This window comes from Amblyomma mixtum, chromosome 4, assembly GCF_055824585.1.
Source record: "Amblyomma mixtum isolate Tamu chromosome 4, ASM5582458v1, whole genome shotgun sequence".
NCBI lineage: Eukaryota > Metazoa > Arthropoda > Arachnida > Ixodida > Ixodidae > Amblyomma > Amblyomma mixtum.
The window spans coordinates 89170195-89187626 of record NC_143015.1 but is presented as its reverse complement, the minus strand read 5'-3'; positions in this window follow the sequence as shown (position 1 = coordinate 89187626).

The following is a 17432-nucleotide window of genomic DNA, read 5'->3' as shown; positions in this document are numbered from 1 at the left end:
GCTGATCGCTTCTTTCCGGGGGGCCCTCAGAATGTATTTTGAACAACACGAATCTTTTTCCCAGCCTTCCAAGTATGCAAGAGTTTGCATTGGGGACACATTCCATCTTTGGGTACCTCATATTATCGCTGAAGATGAAGAAGCATAGCTTGTTCACTCGATTCTCACCAGTGCCACGGAAGCGCTAATAGCTTTTTTCTTGTTTTATATTTATTTCTGACAGTGGGCCTGATGATCATCTGTGCAATAGCCGGGCCGCAGCTAGACCACGACGGCAGATTCTTCATTGATGAGGCTGCAAGAGGAGCGAGGCTGCATCATGACGCCTGAAGAAAATAAGAGACACTGATTAAATAAAGGAACATCCGTAAGAGATATGAATACAGCTTATGGGAAATAAATCTGGTGGAATTGGCTTCACTATTCTGACTGCAAAAAGACGCATTCAAAACGGTATTGAAACGGTTCCCCAGCTCCCCTTGTGCATGTTTTTCAGTCCAGGAGTAATCTAACTTGCAGGTCTCTGCATACAGGGTGTTACACCTACGATTTTACACAATTTTAAAAACGGGGTTTTTGATTTAGAAGAGCGCTTTTTTCGACATAGTATGCTGAGTGCTGCAGCACATCAGAATAGAGCTAAGACGCGCAAACTAGCAGGCTGTTTATCTATTATTCAATAGTTAGCTTTTTAGCTATTACTGTTGGGTTCTTTAATATTGAGGGGTGTGTAGCGCACCGTTACTGATATCGAAATCAGTTTTAAGAGTTTTTAAAACGCGGTTAGGCTTGACTCTGTTAGTCTTGGCTACATCGCACGAAAATACATGTGGTTGTGCTTTCGAGAAGCTTGAAGGCAAAGCAACCTCTCCATAGCACGTAACTAGTCGAAGATAACCAAAGTTATTGCGGCACAGTGTCGAGGTTATTTGCATTTTCGAAATTCGAGACAATGATTTGGATATTGCCTACGGTAGGCAACGCATTTCAATAACTAATGATTCTAACATTAATTGTTAAAAAGTTAGCTCAGTTAGCTCAATATCAGCTAACGAGGCTGCTAGTTAGCACGTCTTGGGTGTGTTATAAAATGCTGCACTACCGATAGTGTTGTGCCAAAAAAGCCCTCTTCTAACTCAAAAGCGTATTTTTAAGAACTCTGCAAAATCTTAGGTTGAACAACCTGTATACGAACAGCTTGGAAAAGAGGATAACTGAAATGACATCTTTGAGTCTACTATTTCAAACGCGCAAAACATATGTCTTCAAGACTCAACTAAAGCGACGCTTTTGTTGTCAAACACAGTAAGCCGGCACGGTCTCACTTAAAATTTTTAGTAACAAATTGATGAGCCATGTTTTATCTCATGTGCTATTAATTTCCGTACATCGCACATGAAATGAATTTTGCTTCAATTTACGGTGTAATCAAATATTGTTGCGCAAGAAATTTTTCGCCGAAACTTTAGGAACAAGAAAATAAATTTTTAAGCACTAAGAACTGGATTGGAATCAACCACGCATAACAGCAAGAATCATGAGATTTAATGTCATAACTGTCAGCCATACTGAACTTAATTTTCCGGCTCTATTTTGCACTAAAGCGAAGAGATGATGTGGTAAGCTAATGGGGCTTAACGTTCCAAAGGGACATGATCTATGAGGGACTCCGTAGCGGAGGGCTCCGAATCAATTTAGACCACCTGAGGCTCTTACACGCAAACTGAATGTGCACAGCACACGGGCGCTATCGAAAGCTCATCGAAAGGCAACTATCGCTGCCGGGATCGAGCCTGCGTCGTCGAGCTCAGTAATCATACACTCTTACCCCTCGGTAACGGCGTCGGGGGTGAAATGAAGGAATAAACTGTAGATCGCAGGCCCTTTAATTCCTTTTATTCTCTAAACACAGCGAGGATATGTACAATAAATAATTTTTCGTACCCCTGAGCACTTACTGCTGTTGTTTGTGAAAAAGCTGCATTTGCGTCCCTGAAGAGATATTTACGTGTTTAATATCTGATTTAAAAGTTATAAAAAAGTACAAAAGCTTGGGACGTTCATCAAACATAGTGATAATGATAGGTTAGGATTACCAAATGTCGAGCTCAAAGTTTCATTAGAGAGACATGATTTTCATAAAAATTAATCCCCTGCAATTCTTCCCAATTGACCTCCCTGCAATCAGATTATCAGGATGACAAATTGGTCATGCCGCAAGCTGCATTTTCTTTTACTCATTTATTCAGATGGATCGGAAGTATCTGACTACATTGGAAGCTGTACGTTTCAATCGTGTTTTTGTCTGATGCCAAAAGAGCGTTCCAGTATAGAGTGTATAGATTGCGCAATCCATTAGAAGTCTCTTTAAGGTGGCAAGTTTTGGGTGACCAGCGGAAATATGTAGCGGAATTGGGTGACCAGCAGAATTGCGAATGTAGCGGAAATATTTAGAACGGGCCCCAAATCACACATGTAAAAAAAAAGATCAGCTTAGGTAACTTCAGATACAAAATTATTGAACCGAACCTGCATTGTTCACTATTGAAACACCTGTTCACGTGGGGCGTTGGAGAGGCTTCTGACAATGATTTTCATGACCGTCACAACGTGTATTCATTATATTTTTGTGGAAATTAAACGGAAAAGACAAACTCATTACTTATATTTAGAGTTGAGTACTGCCTTTGAAAGGGTATCTCGGTAAATTCGTTTAGAAACTCGCGTTAGTCTAAATATGAACATTGCATTGCAGAAATACAATGATGATTACCTAACGGCAAGAAAACAACACGTAGTGCTGATGGGAGCGCATTGGAATCTTGTTTGTCTGTAACGACAGGAAAACAGTGGTGGTCTGTTCTGTAGCCACTTTTGATTCAGAAGTTTATGAATGATATTACTTACGAAGTTAGCTTTAAAATGCTAGTCCAAGGACAATTGTGCTTACATGCCAAACTCTCACGTGAAGCCGATTTCTTAGAGCTCATGTTGGCTTAGATATATTGAGTGCTGGTGTTGCTCCAACAGAGTGCAGCTAGATAATAAAAAAAAATGTCTTCCTAAAATTATATCGAAAGCAAACAAACTGATATATCAGCCGTATCTTAACCATAAAATGGTTAGGTCAAAAAGTGCGCATAAATAACTGGGTATCATTCTTCTGCCCAGAGTATAAGGTCGGCTCATATTAATTGCGTTGCTGTCAAATCAGGCAGATTTCTTACATTTCTTCACGGGTTTTATCCCGGCCGTGGCGGCCGAATTTCGAATGAGGCAAAATTCTAGAGGCCCGTATACTGTGTGATGTCAGTGCACGTTAAAGAACCCCAGGTGGTCGAAACTTCCGGAGCCCCTCACTACGGCGTCCCTCATAGCCTGAGTCGTTTCGGGACGTAAAACCCCTATAAGCCACACCCAACCTTACATTTCTTTAGCGTAATTTGAGGCATGTTAGCATAGTTAGAGGGCAAGCTTATTAATGACTCGGTCGGCCCACTTTGAAGCATACTTGTCCGGGGGGGGGGGGATTTGGTTTACTATTATAAGGTATATAATGAGTGTGCTGCTGTCTGATTTGTCACTACATGATCCTTAGGACTTTCGCACAAGGAATTTATGAAGGAAACAAATAGGGTTTCATTGTGGCGCCTCTGGAAGGGATTAGGCTCCCCGGCCAAGAAGCTGACCTCTTCGGAGGCAACTCTGTTGTCGGAGAGCTCGAAGTGATGGACTAGGGGGTTGCCTTCCGAATTCATGGACCGGACGTCATTCCTTTGTTGCCTGATTTACTGTTCGAGGTTTTCGTTTCGCCGATGCAGGAGGCCGTACAATTGGAGCTTGGGACATGGTAAATGACACCCTGTTGTTCTTCTCTGGTGACGCTGTCTTTAGTTGGTGGTAGAAAGCGGCGGAGGCGCCACGTCCCGTCATTGCACGTCTGGCTCACAAAGGCTAAGGTGAATGGGAGTCTGGCAACGCTTCCCTGCGCGTACGTTAATGGGCTTCCCCACTTACTAAAATACGGAATGCAAAGGCCGCTCCCTGCTGCGGTTGCTGGCAGGCATTTCAGTGACCCCTTGAGAAGGAACGCGGTTGGTCTTGTGGGGTTGCAAATGGGGAGATAAATCCGTTCTCCCCGCTTAAGCGCGGCTGACACAGTTCGATACCGCGCGGACCCCACCCCGTGGTCGCGTACGCTACCGAGCGCACGCCGACCACGGCGGGCCGCGCTCTGCGGGAACAAAGGAACGACACACTGGCTGACACAAACAAGGCATTTATTGCTATAACAACAATAACGCCAGCTAGCAACAAAATACACTGAGGAATCGAGGATGTCCGACTCACTAGCACGGCTACGAGTGAACGTTCGCCCACGGTAGGGCAAAGAGATAAACTCTGAGGCCCGACGGGACGGGCTCGGCGGGAGCAAGTTCCGACCAAGAGGCGCCCGCGGCGAAGAGCGGAGTGGCGCGCGGAACCGTCCGCGCGCTTCCCTGTCCCAGGGAGAAGAGAGCGAGCCTTCCCCCGCGCGCGAGCGGCAAAACACGCCATCCGTGGCGCTGGTGTCGCTACGACGCGAGCGCCCTCCCCTGTTAGTTAAAGTAACCAAAACTGAGAAGAGCGCGTTTCAGAGGAGCTAACTACAGTAGTGGGTGCAGTGCGGGAAAGTGAACGCAGGGGACGAAGGCGTCCCCACATCCCCCCAACCTAAATAGACCCACGCGCCTGCAAGTTACATGCTATGGAGGAGTCTCCTGGTCTTCATGCGCTTGAGGCAGGTCGTGCAGCGGAGGTCACGCCGACGGCGTGCACGCAGTCTTCCGCGGTATTCCGAAGGCGGCGTGAAGGCCTCCGCTGGTACGGCTCGCATGGCCCGCGAACTACGTGTCCGCAGGCCCGCGAAGAGTAGGGCCGGTTGACCACTGCAGGCCAGGATTCCGCAGTAGTAGCCAGGGCAACAGCAGCCTGAGGTGGCTGCTGTCTGGTCTCGCCACGGCTGCCCCGGATGGATGCGGCGAACAGGATACAGGCCGCTCCGTCGCAGCAGGCGGCTGCGAGACGATGTGCACAGGACAGCAAGCCGGAGTGGCTCCAGATCTGTAAAATTTCCGAAACACACTCCGCATGCCTTTAACGTAGGTCACGGGAGGGGAAACGGCGTACACAAGGGCCCCTTGGCTCAATGCTCAACTCGCTAGCAAAACGTGTCGGGCGGCTGTGCAACGCAAAGTTCGAGTGAACAAAGCCCTTTCTTGAGCTGAACGAGAGTGCTCGGTTCATGCGAGGTTACAAAAAAAAAAAAAAACGGGCGGCCAGCAAAGTGCGCCCCCTCTCAACACCACGGTCCGGTGGTCGTGTCACTTTTGACATGGCGCAGGCAGCTATGAATAGCCTTAGGCCTCACTACCACTGTGACGGTCGACGACCCCTAACAAAACAAAGACCCGAAACGGGTTTCGTGCGCGCAGCCGCGAGGAGACATCAGCGTTGTGGGATGGTCCTACCCCACTCACTGCACGAAGCAGCTTCTGAGTGATCGGCGCCCACCGTATCGGACGGTGTCGGAACGCCCGGTGCCGAGCTGCAATACCAGCGAGCTCGTAGCGGCACCCGTGGCCACAGGCCACCCGGCTCCCGGAGCCGCGACTCCCAGAGTCGAAAAAGAGACAGCGAGAAAATATATACAGAAAACTCGGACCACCCACGCGGCTTCCGTACTCACTCGCTTCGGGCTCGGCAACTCCGCGGGCGCTAGGCCTCGCGCTCCCTCGATGCGGACCAAGTGGTTCTTGAAGCAACTCCAGGAAGAAAACTTCACAAAAAAACATGCTTAGCTTGTCGAAAATTTCAAACATGCTGCAGCGCAATACACCTCGCACTCAAGAAAGCATGCCGCAGGTCCTAGCGATCAAATTTCACACTAGGCCTACCACTTGTCAAGTCCGGACAAAGAGCGTTCCTCGAACCGGACAGACAGTCGTCCAATGTTCCAAGAGCAGGCCCCACGTTGGGCTGCCAGATGTGGGGTTGAAAAAGGGGGATAAATCCGTTCTCCCCGCTTAAGCGCGGCTGACACAGTTCAAAACCGCGCGGAACCCACCCCGTGGTCGCGTACGCTACCGAGCACACGCCGACTACGGCGGGCCGTGCTCTGCGGGAACAAAGGAACGACACACTGGCTGACACAAACATGCATTTATTGCTATAACAACAATAACGCCAGCTAGCAACAAAATACACTGAGGAATCGAGGATGTCCGACTCACCAGCACGGCTACGAGCGAACGTTCGCCCACGGTAGGGCAAAGGGATAAACTCCGAGGCCCGACGGGACGGGCTCGGCGGGAGCAAGTTCCGACCAAGAGGCGCCCGCTGCGAAGAGCGGAGTGGCGCGCGGAAACGTCCGCGCGCTTCCCTGTCCCAGGGAGAAGAGAGCGAGCCTTCCCCCGCGCGCGAGCGGCAAAACACGCCATCCGTGGCGCTGGTGTCGCTACGACGCGAGCGCCCTCCCCTGTTAGTTAAAGTAACCAAAACTGAGAAGAGCGCATTTCGGAGGAGCTAACTATAGTAGGGGGTGCAATGCGGGAAAGTGAACGCAGGGGACGAAGGCGTCCCCACAGTCTCGAAGCATTGGATTGAAAATAAATATTCGTTGGTGCCACTAGGTAGAAGTCGACTCCATTCCACTTTTTGAGGGAACGAGCAGGTTTTGAAAAGGAAAGGCATGACTGTTCCTGTAGTCTGCTTCTCGACGTTTTTGCCGTCTTCCTTTAAAATCGGACTGGAGTCGACCTCTGGCCCATTCACGTAAACGTGACTGGTGTTTATCGACTTTTCTTTAAAAAAAAACCTAACCAGGCGGACTCCCATTGAAGATGTTGGCGCCGTCTTGAAACCGCCATGGTTTACAATCTGACAGTTTAGCTACTGGACTCTTAACTTGGTAAAGCAGGTTATTCTCATACAATGTCGCTAAGCTTCTTAAAGATGTAATGTTTTCTGAGGCATGTCATTCGTTACATTTTTCAATAAACGCTCACCTCCTTGATGCAGCGCTATAAATCTGTGCGCTGTGATTGAACAGCCCACTAGTTACCCCTGAATCGGTCCTTGCGGCTCAGTGGCTTTTGAATTGGGCTGCTGATCTCATGGTAGCCAGAACGAATCAGCCAGCGGCAGCTACATTTCAACGGAGGGGAAACACAAAAACTATTGTTTCCTGTGTGGTGCCCCATTGGTCTAAATAGCCCGAGGTGTTAAAGAGGGGCCAGCACACTGCAGCGTTCCTCATACCCGATGTCGCTTCAGGACTATCAAACCCACCTGCAAACTCAAACAAAACCACTGGTACTCAAATAAAATGAAGAAAATCGATATATTACAGGAATGAAATTTCAAAAAGGCATTAGCAAGCTTTTAAATGCAAAAAAAGAGTTACGAATCATACCTGTTCTGGAAACCTCAGTGACTACATGATGAGATGGACAATGTGAAGGCGTAAAAGTGCCGCCCCAAATCTCCAATTGAATTAGACTCAGCTGCACGCATTTCAGTCATCGCAGTTCCTGAGCACGTTTATACTAGAAACGTTATATTCGTTTTTATGTCTACTCTGATGTCGCCTTCCTCTTTTTTTGATCTCCTTTCTTCATCACATACTGCCCAGTAGGAGAACAAAACATTCCAGCCGCCATACCCGTCTTCTTCATACCGACCACCACTTCTCTGTCTCCGACGGCGGCACCATATTCGTGCTTCAAGATCTCTGAGTTCCAATTTCGAGCAGAATGAAGTTACCATGGCGAGTGCACTCATAGTCGCTACATGCCAGTCATGAGTGAATATAGCTCCTCGCCATTCATATAAATGAAAAAAGGCAATAAATTGAAACGACATGTACACCGTTAGCCACAGAAAGTACAATTCCGTGATATACGGAAAAGATGTTTCAGGGAGAGTTGAAGAAGAAATTGAACTGCGCCAGAGAGCTCTCAATAACAAAGATATATACCAATAGAATGTATTCAGAACATATATGTGGCAAAATGCTATCACTTCAGCGCTCTGATCCCCATTGCTTTTAAGGACTTCGTGCAGAGAGCTCCCATGCGGAAGAGCTTTGCCGCTGGAAAAGGGGGCGAAGGCGTATGATGAGCAGACATGCTGAATGGAAGAGTTTTTAATTTCATCGCTAAATCAAGCAGGTACAGTCTTTGTCAAAAGTTTAGAGCCCAAGGGGTTTGCTTCTAAGCCTTGTAGTGGGACTCCTGAAGCATTCGTGGCAGCCCTACCCATTGGAGAAAGGCAGGGCCAGAAATCATCTTACCTTCAGGAAATTTGGAGCGCTCGAGATGCATTACGAACCAGACAGTGTGGCTCAGAAGCAAACCCCCTGGGCTCTAAACTTCTGACAAAGGCTGTACATATAAGGCGGCGAAACTTTAAAGCACCTTTCTTATACGGCCGGAGACATTTTGTTTCACTGCGTACCCGCGGAAGTTCGAACAATTAGTAAGGGCGCGATACTGACAGCGCTGAACCCTGACACTTCAGAACACGCTGTAAAAGGCATTGTATGTATATTATCTACTACATTTAAAACAAATGAAACTCATGTTGCATTATCGAAAGCCAACGTGGTACAATGTTTATTTCAATACAGGCCATATTGATACAGTTCGTGGATCCTGTTCGTGTACCAATTTATACCAACTTTTTCTGCTAACCACTGGTCGGATGGGATGGTCTTGCTTATTTCCTTCGATTTGCGAGTGGTTCCTTAGGAGTACAGGTGTGATTTTTATCCCGATAGGGTTAAAGGCCCCGTTGTCCAGAAAATTCGGCGTTGGCATCGTTAGCGTCGGCGTTACGTGCGAAAAATAAGGCGCATGACTCTGGCAGGTAGTGACCATGGAGCAACGTAGGATGCAGGTGAGCCACCTAGGCCACGTGAACATGCGGCGTCATCACAACCTGGCCACTGGATTGTGAGCGAAGTGAACAGCATGGCAGGTGGAAGCTATATTAATGACTTGTCGCTCAGGAAGAGCAACCTGGGAAGCACATGGCCCACCGGTGGGAGCACCTGCCACCGCAGGGCAGTGGCGCATCGCTTAAACCCTGGACCACTGCACCAGGAGGGGCATGAGGACTCCCAGAGATAGCCATGAATGTAAAATAGAGAATGACCAACTGCATACATGGTAATTACTCAACACGCTATCACGTCATACCTTTAGACGGAGCTTGTGGGCCCGTTCAAATTTTGTTGCACAAATGCCGTGCGCTACATGACGCTTTCTTGAGCCGAATTCATCAAATAACACAGTTAGAACTGAGGCGACCTTGAGCAACATTCTCAATTTTTAGTCCGTTAGCACTCATAGTGGTCATTCCCCGCATTTAGCTGTTGTGTTTGTATTGTCGAAGGGGCATCGGACAGACAAGCCGTTGGTCTCTGGCGTCCACAACTTTATTCACTAGAGGACTTGCATAGCCACGAGGAAGTGGAGCCGTCGGCAAGCCGAGAAGACGCACCGCCGATATCTTATCCCGTAACCGCTTAATTCCGATCTGTGCAAGCCAGCCGAGCGTGTTTGGGCGTAGCGTCTTCGTGAGCCGGGCTGCCGCAGCGCTCTACACTCTGCCTGTCGGAGGCCGGTTCTGTGACAGGCTGCAGAGTTAATCGTGAGAGGCTGCTGATGAAGAGCAATCTATATCGCAGCCCAGCCCAAGCAATCTATGGCCCACTAATGGCAACACCTACCATGGAGGGGCAGTGCCGCATCGCTTGACCACCGCACCACTGCACTGGGCATGTTTGGAATACTCCCAGGGATCTATGAATGCAGATAATTACCAATTCCGCATATATGGACATTAACCCGTTATCACTATCCGAACAATTGTCGTCCGTGAACATTGAATCTGAACGCCGGAACCGAAAGGAAAACCGAACTACTTGCGCACCTCATTCGCATTTGGCTGAACTACGCAAAATATACTTTTGTTTTTATGTTTATAAATCAGTGTAGCCTGTCATCCTGTTAGCCATTAAAATGTCCAAAAAATTCCGCACCACCGGGACTTTGTTCTGGCGCACGCAAAAGAAACAAAACGGTGCAGTGCTAGCACAAGGCCGGAAGTTGCGAGTCTACAAAACTAAAGGCACTATTCGCATAAGGCCGTATGTTGAGGGCCGGAAGCTACTTACACCAACGAAATCGAGTTGTTCGATGCGTTGAAGAGCTAGAAAACACCTCATTTTGTCGAGCATACAGGGATCAGTTCTCACATTTGGGCCCCCAATTTGCTTTATCCGGCAATTTTCAGCTTTACTAAGGACCACGTGTGGAAAATTGGATGGGCAGTTTTGCGAATGTTCCATGTGTACACGTCCACTCTTTGATGCTCGCGGATGTCGCATCCGGTACAAGCGTACTGCGGTGAACTTGCAGTCATTATATCTAGCCGAGAGCGGACCACAGAAAAGAAGACTGGTGACTGAACGGCAAGAAGTTTTGAGCCGAACGCAGAAATTTACTTAGGAACTACGATACGTCTCCAAAAGGTAGGAATTGAGCTGCTTTAAATGATTCTTTATAGAAACTGACGCCTTAGAGCACTCCGGAATCTTTTGTCCAATAGAGGATTTTTAGATCCAAGGCGTATTCTGTTCTATTAGCACGTCTATGCTGGCTCTGTCACTGAAGGTTACAGTATTCATCTCAAATCAAAACACCCAGTTTGTTTTAAGTTTATATATAAGTTAACACTTTTACCGAAGGAACTTTAGTTATAACAGGGAGGCTTTCCGAACCGAAGGGGATGCAAAAATTTCAACACCGCAAGAAATAGTTTTTCGTGAATGAATAGATAGTTATTATCATTGTTTTAAGCAAAAACCAGGCAAAAAATTTCAAAACCACTACACAGTGACAACTTATACTCGAATTTCAAGAAGCACGCACAGAGAAGTCCGACAGATATACCTCTCCCGAAACCCCAAAAATTCAGTTATTTCGTCTTTTTTGTAGCCCATTCGCGGCAAACAACAAACATGGAATGGACTTCGGTGCGGGGATTAGTGGTCACGCTCTTGGGTGAGTAAGCCGGTGGTACAGTAGGTGACGTGGCTGTACTCCGAAGCAAGCTAAAGAAAACTGTGGACAGCCGGTTTATGTTGAGAAATTCTTAAGTCAGACACTGGTTATTGTTTTCACTCCCTTTTCCTCTTACGCACAGGTTTGTTGTGGATAAGTTACCGATTCGATTCTTTGTGTACGATTATGGTTGGTTGACACACAGCTGCTAAGAGGAAGGAAAACCTAGCTCTATTGGGAAAGCAATTTCTGCGTCCGATATAGACGAGAATGCACGCAGAATACTATTAACATCTAGGTATTCTGCAGAATAGATGACAAACCTGAAAGCTGGCCTGTAATTGTTTCGTGAACAGAATAGCAACAAAGCTGCACAGTCACTGAGGCCTCTTCATCGTGCCTTAGATGCACCCAGAGCCACCCCTGAACATTAGTTTTGGTGTGCCAAACGCAAACCACCAATAAATTTGATGGCGCAGGAAAAAAAAAACGATAGATATCAGAGGGCTTGAACTTAGCCGAAAAAAAAACCATGGCACATAAAAGCTTGAAATAATGAAGAGCCGTGCTTTTGCCTTAGAAAGGGGCATTGCACTTAGATGTGGCGGAAGTTGTACATCAAAAGGGAGTACATAATAACTTTGAGGGCAGTTATATCAGCATAGCTTTTCATTTCAGAGCCGCACAGACACAGAACCATATCTCATAGGCTGTGAGCGCGGCGTGATCTCAATTTCCAGCTTCACTATGTTCATAACTTCATATGACTTGGTTCATATGACTTCACTATGTTCATAAGAGTACCATACAATGTTTTCCATACAATGTTTGCTTTGCAACTCAAATTAATGTTCAAGGAAACTGGACTTCTAAACAATGCTACAGGAGATGTCTTTGTAATGAAAGACATTGTCAGAGCACGCGCAGAATTTGAACTTATCCCTACTGATTAAGTAGTATGCTAGTTATCTGAAGGCTGATATAAAGATGCATGAGAGAAATTGAATGTGCGCACTGGTTGCCAGGGCTCCCACTAAACATGTCAGGTTGGCGCGTGAATACTGTTTGGCATCCTTATGTACTCTCCTTGTGAACGCAATGTATTTCAGGTATACAGAGTGCATTAACGAGCGCCTGTAATATTTTCTGATGAGAGGATTCAAAATAGTGAGAAAATATTTTCAGGCGCATGCTCTTTGATACGTGAAGGCTGGCTAGTTGTTTGTGGATACTGAGGACTGCAGCGCAGTAGGAATAAGGGGAGACAAGAAAATGGCGCAAACAGAGGCGCTGACTAACAACTGCGTTTATTTCTTGAACAGGCTTACATAGTCACGATATTTGTGACAGCAGAAAGAAAGAAAACGACTCACACCGATACCACGATTATCACACCCGTCCCGCTAATAATTCACAGCTTGAATGACATTCAAAACGGCAGGTGTTTTTTCGTCGGTGGAACGGAACCCTTGCTCACACATCTTTCAGAGAATTTTGAAGTGGAGCCAGCTTTCTCATTACCGGATATGTAAAGTTTTTCGGAAATTATGCTTATAGTCTTTGTGTCGTCCCTTCTCTAATATAGTTAGAGCGCCGCTTTGATAAGATATACTACCAATTAACTGCCTTTAAACCTTTGCTAACGGAGATTTTGAATTCTGCAGAAGAAAGCGGAAAAACAGCTTTTTTGCTTAAGTATTAAAAAAATCGGTAAAGTACTAAATATATCGATGTTCAAGTAATTTATAACAACATACGCCCGAATTGTGCGGGCAAAAAGATTGCTCCATTGATTCTTGTTGAAATATATGCACTACTGCGTGGTGCTTTAGCTTCACAAGGACTGCACCTTGCTGCCTTATAGTGACGACTGTGGATACTCTTGTCTGAGCTCGCAGGCATGGGGAGGCAGAAAAGGTACTTGCGGAGTAGCACTGAAACGTTCAAGAAATGGGTACCTGAGATTAATATGTTCAGTGCCTACGCAAAGGTGTTTGAGAGATATCGCCCTTTCGTAGTTTGTCCAGAAACCAATCCAGAGAACCTGCATGTTCTGGGAATATGGCGTCGAAAGTTGACTGCTCGATACTGACAGACAATGCGTTCACTGTACCTTCTAGAAACGTCTGTGGAGCAAAGTGTATCAGAGGACCGCAAAATGCTTGATGAAGCGCCGGGACAAACGACATAGATCTCTTGGACAGCTCTACTATTAGGAGCCTGTAGTGGCTTGAAGGCGTCGAGCTTCGAAGGCCGGCATTCTTGCTGCAGTGATTAGGGGATATTCAAACTTCCGCAAGTGCGCTTTCCCGCGGACCAGTCGTTGTGGCTCACTGGTTAAGGCGCTTGCCTTGTCTACCGACCTAGTGCACCCGGGTGCGAACTCGACCGCGGCGGCCGTGTTTCGATGGGGGTGGAACGGAAAAGACGCCCGTGTGCTGTGCGATGTGAGTGCACGTTATAGATTCGAAGTGGTCGAAATTATTCCGAAGTCCTCTATTAGTGCACCCTACCCTTACTTCCTTTCTGCTTTCACTCCCACCTTCCTCTCTTTCCTTACGGCGCGGTTGGGGTGTCCTCTGAGATATATGAGACAGTTAGTGCGTCATTTCCTGTCCCCACAAAAATATTTTTCATTTTTTTTCCCGCATAACAATGTTGCCCAAGACAAGATGGCTGACCATGCGTTTCCAGCTGAAACAAAGTAAGAAGGACTAGTATTTTGTTTGATTCTTCCAAAATACCTTTCTTAGATTCTATCCACACCCTTAGCGCCTGTCCTGTAGCCCTCACAGTTTTGTTACAAAGAAGTCGGCATCTTGTTTTTGACAACTAGTTCGGTGGAAAAGCGCACTTCCGGAATTTTGAATATCGCCTATTGCAGTTGCTAAGCGGGCGAATCTCGGCAGTAGAGTAGGACAGAATGATAAGGCAAGCACAAGTGAAAATGATATAGGCAAATAAAAACTCTCAGTTGGTTTCTGTACACTTTGCGGGGCAGGACAGTACTCTGATGTAGTCGGGCTTCGTTTCTGTTATCAATTAGCGACTATTAATTTTTGCACAAATGAGATATATTATGGGCTGTAATGTCACTAAGACCAAGACGGAATGCAAGGTGGAATACCAAGACGGGATACTACGTTTCGGCCAGGGCCCGCTGAAACGTCGTCAATAAATCACTGTTTTCATTTGTGTGTCCCTGTTCTGTTATATATATATATCTTTGTCCTCGAGACATCGGAAAAATAGAGAAAGAACAGTTTTTTCCAAAATCCTTGTCTTTTTTCAGGCACTCACATCATTAATTATCAACAGTGTGGCGGCGTCTAAGGACTTGCGCAGAACAGTAGTTTTTCCGAAGGCGTATTCGCAGTATAGGCACTGACCAGTGTTTAATTAATTGCCCTCACTTTACATCCTTAAGATCCTTTTGTTTCCTTGAAGTCTTGTATTCTGGCACGTCACATTTTGGCCGTTATGAATATGGCCACATCAAAAGGGAATTGAACGAGCTTTATTTTCGCCGTTTCCATGACACCAACGGCGTCCTGTAAAACAGTCTGGTTCTACCCTAGCAGCCCAATACATATCTAATATTGGGCCGACTACCTGTGCTGTTAGGACTATTGATGACTTAGTTCGACACAAATGGTGCAATTTCTTTGTGGCTGAAAAGAAATCTTTTCCTGCTATTTTCCTATCTTCATCAGGTTGTGTGACACAGCATGCAGGTAAGCATGCTGTATCAGCATGTTGTAGCAGAAGGCAGGTTTTAAAAATCGTGAAAGTGACCCAGCGGAAGTGGCTCTCGAAAGAAGGTCTCAGGAATACTTCACACGCAAGCTGTGTCACCCAGTCTAAATAACATAGGGAATACAGGTGGAATCGATGTCTCTTCGGCACCAAAGATATTGCACCAGGTGTGTCGAAGGGTTAAATCTCATAGCACCAACGAACGCGTCTGTATGGTTTGTAGCCTCTGTAATGACTAGACGGCCTCCGCAGATTACCTCCATGCTCTTCAGTATGCACTTGCTTATTTCTGATGTGAACCGACGTTACGGTATAATACCGTTACTACCGGAGCGGTGACAGAAGAACATTAAGGGGATTACATGAAGAGGATGCATGTTTTATCTAGCTGGAAGCATTCTTACCTTTGCATGCCTGGGGTGTTTAATTTTTGAGCTCTTTCTGTCTTGAACATTGTAGAGAATGCGCAATATCGAGTGTTAAAATTAGGATTTCAGGATTTTTAAAGGTGAATCACCAGCAGTGCGTGAAACATTTTGCATGCTGCTTAAGCGAATAGGAAGCCATGAATGAGAGAACTGTAGTAAGTCTCTTAATGATGCAAATACGTTAATACACCCTTTTAGTTACTTAAGTAGCCTTCATGTTTTTTTATTTATTTCAAACCATTCCATATGCTCGATTAGTCCAGGCACGTAGTGAGAAGCTTTGATAGACGATATACGTTAAGCGTAGAAAGGGATTCTATACGTAGGCAAGCGTAGAATGGTGTGGCAGGAAAAGGTGGTCGGATGAGATAAAAAAATTCGCTCGCATAATGCGGCTGAAGTTGTTACAAAAAATGGTTAATTGGAGAGATATGAGAGGATCCTTTGTCTTCCAATGCGCATGGTTAGGCTGATCGAGATGGTGGTGTTAACACACGAAAGTGTTTGGCGATTGTTTAAGGCTCATCGCGGTGTTGCGCAACATCTTCTTAAGGCGCTTAGCTTGTCAGCTGCATGCGGCGGCAAGTGACAGTAATAGTTTTTCACCCTTTCTCTTACCGCTGACGATATCAAAGAAACACAATACGTAACAACTGCGCCATATGAGAGAAGACTTGGGCACACATCGTTGCTGCTTTGAATGCTTTATTCTGTGAACACAGAGAGAAAATTAGAGCGGAATATGTGAAATATTTTGGTGTTAGGTGAATTCTGAAAAAAAAAGGATAGCCTAACAATGCGACCGCGTCTACTTCACCTATTCGAGTATTCACTCAATGCGTTGTGAATTATTGCTTCTGTAAAGAAATTCAGTTCATTAAAATACTTACGGTGTCAGTTAACCTAAGAATTTGTGGGCCGCGTTGTGGGATTCATCTACTTGAAAAAAAAAGTAGTTTTCGTGTTGTGCTCATAGTTTATTTCAGTGGGGCCCTCAATATGTGTTTTGAACAACAGGAATCTGTTTCCCAGCCTGCCAAGTATGCAAGAGTTTTCTTTGGGGAGACATTCTAACTTTGCGTACCTAATAATGCCGGTGAAGATGAAGAAGCATCGCTTGCTCACACTACTCTCTCTAGTGCCATGGAAGCGCTGACAGCTTTTCTCTTCTTTTTTTTTTCTGACAGTTGGCTTGATGATCGTCTGTGCAACAGCTGAGCCTCAGCGAGTCTTCGTGGGCAAATTTTTTATTTATGATGCTGAAAGAGGAGCGAGGCTGCAACATGGCGCGTGAATAAAATAATAGACACTGATTAATTAAAGGAACATCCGTAAGAGATATGAATAGAGTTTATGAGAAATACATGTGGCGGAATTGGCTTCACTATTCTGACTGCCAAAAAGGTGCATTCGAAATGGTATTGATGTGACTCCCGAGCTCCTTTTGTACACTCTTCCTCAGTTTAGGAGTAATCTCACTTTGCAGGTCTATGTATACAGAGTGCCTCACCTAAGAGTTTGCACAATTTAAAAAAAAAGGCGTTTTTGTGCTTTATCGGCATAGCGTTCTGAGTGCTGTAGCTCATGTGAATACAGCTGAGACGCGCAAGCTGTCAGGCTGTTTAACTATTATTGGATAGTTTTTTTTTAACTATTACTGTTGAGCTTACTAATGTTGAGGGGCGTAGAGCGCACAGGAAATGATATCTAAATCAGTTTTCAGAGTTTTGAAAACGCGGTTACGCTTGACTCCTAGTTCCAACAAATTTTGGCAACATCGGACCAAGATACCTGCGTTTAAGAGAAGCTTGAAGGCAAAGCAACTTCTCCATAGCACGTCACTCATCAAAATAGCCGAAATTTGTTGTGGCACAGTGTTGAGGTTAACTGCATTTTGCAGTTTCTATACACTCATATGGATATTGCCTAGGGTAGGCTACACGCCTTCCAATTAACATTAATTGTTAGAAAGGGAACTATTAAATTCATGTTTCCGAGCCTACTAGTTAGCATGTCTTAGGTGTATTGTGAAATGCGACACTACCTACAATGTTACGCCGAAAAAGGGCTCCTCTAAATCCAAAAGCCTATTTCAGAAATTGTGCAAAATCTTAGGTTCAACACCTTGTCTACGAGGAGC